This window comes from Neolamprologus brichardi, chromosome 17 (assembly GCF_056152115.1).
Source record: "Neolamprologus brichardi isolate AB-2024 chromosome 17, ASM5615211v1, whole genome shotgun sequence".
Classification (NCBI taxonomy): Eukaryota; Metazoa; Chordata; class Actinopteri; order Cichliformes; family Cichlidae; genus Neolamprologus; species Neolamprologus brichardi.
In genome coordinates this window covers 18,751,799-18,758,603 of record NC_142120.1, presented here as the reverse complement: position 1 = coordinate 18,758,603, position 6,805 = coordinate 18,751,799, and positions in this window count along the sequence as shown.

Here is a 6,805-nt window from a genome sequence, read left to right as displayed (position 1 = left end):
AATCTTAAATAATCATTTGTAGAGCTTTAAAATATCCGTAGCTGGCTTAAACTGATTATTCCCAACAGAAAGTCTACTTCCAATAATTGCACAAAAGAAACATAAATTTTAAAGAAATACAACTAAGAGTTTGCAGTTTTGTAGGGGGCTCTGTGAGGCTGTTCTTAGACACAGCATTGCTAATCACTAAAAGCATGCTACCACATCCTAATTGGCATTGCTAACATGCTAAAAGAATAATACCAGGAGAAAGAAATGTCAGTAAAGTTTCTCAATTCACCCTTTGCAGTTTGGTCCATATATTCTTGGACAGTGTCACAAATTTTGCAATTTTGGATCTGCAAAAATGGACATGTACAGTATGTCTGCAAGTGGAACTAGGTCACTAGTGTTTACTGACGATGTGACTGCTTATAGAAGTAACAGGATGAGTGATTAAAAGTGGTATTTGTGAAGATGAATTGTGGTATTTGGCGATAAAAGCTGAAATTCTGCACTTCAGTCACATCTTAACTGTTTGATTCAAAATCCACTGTGGTGGTGTATAGAGAAAAAAAAAATCATTAGTACCTAGTTACACATACAAAGCTTTATGGCAATTAATTATCTACTATTAGTGGACATTTTTTACTCTGGACCAAAATGGTAAATTTACAAGCAACAAGTTAACAGGGAAGGTTTCTATCAAATGCACAGCACAAATCCAGTCTCAGAACATGATCAAGTACATCAAATACACACTCTAATGTGAGTTTAAAAAAAAAACATTTAGCAGAGGGCAATTTGTTAAACCTCCCTTGGATGAAAGGAAGGACCATAATTGAAAACCAGTTAAAGTGAGGTGGACACGAAGCACTGGCAACCGGTAATGACAGTTCATTAATCTATTGGCCACTACAGGCCTCAATAAACTAACATTTTATTAGCGATAAGACGTGCAGTCTGCAGCTTATTGTTCAGTTGTTACATACTTTTCTACAAAGTGAGAAGATATTAACATAATTGTATTTTTTTGTTTTTATCAGAATTTGCTTGTCTTATTGTTTACTTATTCAGCATATGTATGATGGTACAGTATGGTTCCACAGCTTTGTTTCGCAATTATATTACAGATTCTGATCGTGCTCACCCTATAACTGGGATTCAGTGGCACAGCCGAACAATATTAGATTTATACAGAAGACAGAAAGCAGGACATGTAGCAGCCAATATGAATATATTAACTGTAGCACAACAGCAATTTCAACTTCAAGCTTTTTTTCTTCCTGTTTCAAGTCTTCAGCCACATATTTCTGCATCATGTATATTTTTGTCAGTAAACAGATTCCAGTGACCCATCAGTATCACTTTGTATGCCAAGAACATAATGTCTGATGGTTCAAAGCATTATGTTAGATAGCTATTCTGCCAGGAAATTTGGAGAACACGCTGGCTTTGGGCAGTGGAATTGTCAAAAAGAATTTGATGGTTGTCCAGATCTGAAATTTTTGCCATTTCACAATTCTTTTTTTTCCATCATGGACCTGCTTAAAATAAAGATTTGATTTTAAATCCTTAAGATTTGTTTTCAAGGCCAGTAAATCAGTTTAGTTTAAAACATGAGTAAGAGGAAGGAGTGTAACAGGCTGTCAACTGACCAGTTTTCCACTCTTCATTTTTTCTCCACAATTGTTCAATCTCATCATCTTTCACCTTATATATTATACTCCATTCCAAAATGGCAACGGAATATAAGATTTGTGAATTCAAAGGCCAGTTAAAGAAGTATCATTTTTTTCTTTTCATTTCAGTTAGTTTTGTTAGGATAGACTCAACCTAATGTGTGACAAGTTGTAATTATGGAGTGACAAAGCCAATAATTATGAAAAATAATGGCAATAATTAGTTAGTCATAGTTGGAAAACAGTGGAGTACCCACTCTAAAATAGGAGTCACTTGGACTCTATTGGAATCTTGATTACGAGTAATGGTAAAGCAGCTGGTAGTATATTGACAGGTGAATCACTGAGTTGTCAGAGAAAATTAAATCACAAGGCAAAGCTTTCAATTTGCCAGTCAATCTGAGGTCTAAGACTTACTTGTGATAAGATGGTAACCAAAATAATGAAGGTGCCGATACAAGTAGACGTCTAGATAAAGCTAATGTAGTGTTACCCCTTTACATCAAAAGGAACCAGTGGAGTTCTTTGGCAGTCTGATCCAACTGCATCCTTGAACCCTTTGGTTTAAAGAAGATGACAGGCAGACCCAGAATTTGCTCTAGTGCTGCATGAAATATTTATATGCAAAGTCTATACAAAAAGTCTTGAGCCACACCTCATTTCTTTGTATTTTGCTTCCGAGGAACAAAATAAAGTTGTGTTGAGCAATAGCTCTAGGCTTTCTGAACGTCTTTCTGAACGTCTGAACGTCAAAGTTTTTCTTTGGACATTGGTTGCTTTTTCACTCATTTTAATTTTCAGTCCATGCAAACTCACCAGAGCCTCAACCTCAACGTTATTGAATCAGTGTGAAATCATCTTGACAGAATGGAAAAATAAAGCTTTTTTAAGAATCCTGAAGAACTACTCCTGAAGAACACTGTCTAAGAGAGTTCAGGCTCTAATAATAATGGTACCAAATATCACATTTCAAGTTTGATAGAACTGTACAAACTCTGTTTTCCATGTGTGTTTGCACATGCACATTAATACATTTCTTGACCTGTATCCCATTTTCCTATTAATTTATAATGAGACTTTTTGCACAGAAATGAATAATATCTGGCCTGGAGGCATCTATTGATTGTTCTGGAGGAACTGGCATTTTGGAATACCACACCTTGCCTACTACTGTGAGATTCTTCAGATAACAAGAAGCAGGTATCAGAGTGACCAACACCCCAGCTTTGTGTAACTCACTGGCTTTATGTAGTGACTTTGGAAGGAAAAGCATATTAAAATGAATTACTAACTCTGTCACTTCTTAAAACTCTTGGGCGAGCTATGGCAAACAAATGATATTATTTGAATGCATGGCTTCCAGCTAGAAGGAGTAAATGTCCTCATAGTACCGTAAAAATTATGCGTCATATGAGTTGTTCCATTATTTGCTGCGTATGGATTCATTTTTCAACAATGTAATCTCTTTCTCGGTTGCTCAGCATTAAGAGAAAGTTGAAGTAAAACTGAGCTGTTCATACAGAAGAATCTAGTGAATCCCTGCTTTTAGGGTGGATTTATTTCATACATGCTAATAAATCAAAATCAGCCTAACTCTGTTGCTGCTCATCAGCACAGCATTATGAGCAGACCACAGACACAAATCAAAAGAAATAAAGGAAACCTGGCTAGGCGCTAATGATGTGTGGATTGTTAAACAGCAGAGTGAGACACTGAGAAGCTTCTCCGTGGTTTTAGTTAAGAAAAAATAGATTTAGAGAGAAAAAGAAAATAAGACTGAGAAGGAAAAAAAATAAGGAAAAAACAGATTCTGCTGCTTTTCAAGGAGGGACTGGCAGGCTGACTCAGAGGGATGTGCAAAAAAAGGGAAGTGTTTTCATCTTCCTGCTCACTCCTCTTTTTTTTTTTTTTTACACCTTTCCATCCTTTTCTATTTCCATCTTGCTACATCTATCACTCTTTTCTCCTCTCTCACTTTCTCTCTGGCATTGTTCTCAACGTCAAGAGTTGTCATGACAAGACTGTTTATTTCTAATGGTTGACATTTCGCCCTGTGCTGCTCGCCTGAAAGAACACACCAGGATGAATGCGCCGCGATTTTCAAAGGAACATCTTGTTATTAGCCAACGTTTCCCCATTCTAACACTCTTGGCACGCAGATAAACACTCACTGCACAAATGAATCGGCATGCACACTCTGAGAACTGCACACTCGGGCGCAGAGGTGCATTTAAAATGGAAAGATCTATCAGGCTTTTTAACCTTTCATCTCCGAGCAGAGAAAAGCAAGTTTCCGACTCCCACATCATGTTCAACCCTCAGCTGCATTCTTTCCTCCTTTCTGCCATCTTCCCGCAGTTCTTTCCATCACCTCCTTCTTCTGTGGAATCAAATTTAAGGTAGGGATTAATAAGACGATGTGGGCTCTGGTCTAAATGTGCGTTTTGGGACAATCATTGTGGCGCTCTGACAGTCGCATGGACCCGCACAAGAAAAGAAAAAAAGATGATTTAGATCGATTCTCTCAGTCACCCCATTCTTCGCCATTTGAATGTTCTGATGGCCTTCTAATCATTTTACTTTCATCTGCCTTGCTTTGTCTCCGATTTTCCTTCTCTATCACCATTATTCCATTAAGTTGAATTTCATTCCTACTCCTTCAAGCTTTCCTATCTTTTTATTGTTTGACCTGCGTTGGGTTTAAAATCCTGAAACGATGCTTATAATGAATCCATAAATTACTTGTGAGCAATTTTGATATTCACGAAAAAAAAAGAAGCCTTTTTCATACAAAACAGTAATTTGTAATAACCTTCCAAATCTAATATCCTTTTGGCAGGACTGTGTCTTAGGTGGGTGCATTCCATCTAATGTGTAATTACATCTTCCAATAAACTGATACATTTTCATAAATTTACGATTAATCTATTAAAAATAAAGAGGGGCAGGTTTGCAGTTTGTGGAAGCCGCCATGTTCCTCCACCATATTTAAATAGAGTGGCCAGGAAGGAGAAAATGTAGGCCTTCGCCTCCTATTGTTTGGACATCTTTGGACTTAAGTCTATGTTTTGTCATCTGTGAAGGGGTTCACCAAAGAAGCAGGAACACAAATGAAAGAGGCAGTGTCAATCGGATCTTAATACAATGTCACCTCAACCCTCATTTCCTGAACTGAAGTCAGAGCTCTAACACACCAAAGCATTCACAAATATGGCCATTTATTCACAATATTTTCACAATTACTTTTGGTCAGCAGATTAGACACGCAACCCTTCCATCAGATGATTATAATCTAACATTAAGCTAGCTAAAGTTAGGCTTGAGTCCTAAAGATCACACTTTCCCTTTGATAAACAGTTGGTTTCCTTCTTACATTGTATGAGAGTTTATTTGCTAAGCCTCAGAATACAACAAAGTTATTTCAAGATAGCTGTTATTGTTAGCTGTATTAGCAAAACTAACAGCAGCTAGCAGAGGGCTACTGACAGTTCAACATATAATCAACAACTTACCTCAGTATTACTGTTGTTGGTCAGTAGTGACCAAGAAAGGTATGAAGTACATTCCAGGTTTTTTAATTGCAAGGAACGGTTAAGCTAGGTGGCTAATTTGTATTTACATCCATTTAAACACTTTCCTGTGATTATTTTCACATTGGATTGAAATAAAATATCTCACTCTGCTTTTACTGCAGCTTACTGCATCTTCTGCATGTGTGAAATGGACACGGAAGATTGCCTTGCCTATTACACGTTTTGCCAGGATACCGGGTGAATGTATTTGATCTCTCTCTGCTGATTAAAACTATGTCAGTCATCCAGGTCATAGTAGTCTAAAAAGCTTGGAAAGAAATGCGACTGGACTACTTTAAATTTCATGTTTATTCTTGCACAGTGTACGTGGTTTATGTTTTCCACACCCTTTTCCACACCTTGGCTAATGTGATGAGGCACATGATCAATAGTGGGTCAATGACCCTTTTAAGGGACAGCTCCCACTAGGGCTTAAATACCTGGGACTCTCCACCATTTGGTCTTAGAGCTAAATAAGGTTCTCGAATGAGAGGTAAAATGTTTTAAAGAAACTTAAAGAAGCCCAGTCGCTTTTCTTGCTGAGCTCCTTAGATGTTTGACCAATAGCAACCAGTATAGCTGGGATTATTGAGCGGAACAGGCAAGTGTAAAAACAGAACTCAACTGACTGCAATCTGCTCACATCTAATGATGAAAAACTGTAACTTTAAGGTACATTAGGCCAAGATACACTCTTGTGTGCATGTAATCAAACAGTTGTGCTTTCCATGTAAAGGGCATAGCTAGTGCTTTTGTAGTGAAGATTTACAAAAATGTGAGGGCACTGGGACATCCAAACAGTCCCTTAACAAAAATCGGATTATCTCTAAATTTCCTTATGAAGTAGAAAAATCATATTTGGCTTTAATGTAGTTATATGTGGCTTTCAGATCCTTTTGCCTGTTTGGTTTAAATAATGTGAATATTTTCAAAGTTTTACACACTGGTGTAGTAATCAAGCAAGTAAGCCAAAACAGCAAATAGATTTGGGTGTAGCTGGTGAGTCAATCTTAACAAAATGGGACTTTTGTTGGACAGGTTCTTAAAGTGAAGGGCTCCACAAGGAACATTATACAGCCACAATACAACAAGTCAAACCAAGTTTTTCTATTTTGATCCAATGAAATCTTATCAAATGGTGCTCCATGGCTTTAATATAAGTCTGTCTGGGAATCCATCAAATGAAAACATTTGCTCAGGAGAGATAGATCCATAAGCAACAGTACAGCTGAGGGCAGGTCGATAGGCTGACACCCAAAAGCAGGATTTACTCACAATGGATTAGATAGCCTTACTTCTAAACTGTATATTGCAATTGACAGCTGGAGCAGGATCAAAGCCCGCACCGCGTGAGATCCTGGCAAGGTTTGGTCAATTCCCATCAAGTCAACTGGACGTGGAATTTGTCCATAGGTGCCTGATCCAATTCACAGCACTGACGCGGACGTGAAGTGAAATTGAACAGTGGACTGAATGCGCAAGGCAGTATTATTGGTCTTTTCCTCCACTGAGGAAGACAGAAGGAGAAGGGCACTCTCTCTGAGGTGTTGTGCACACCTTGTAGGCTGCCAA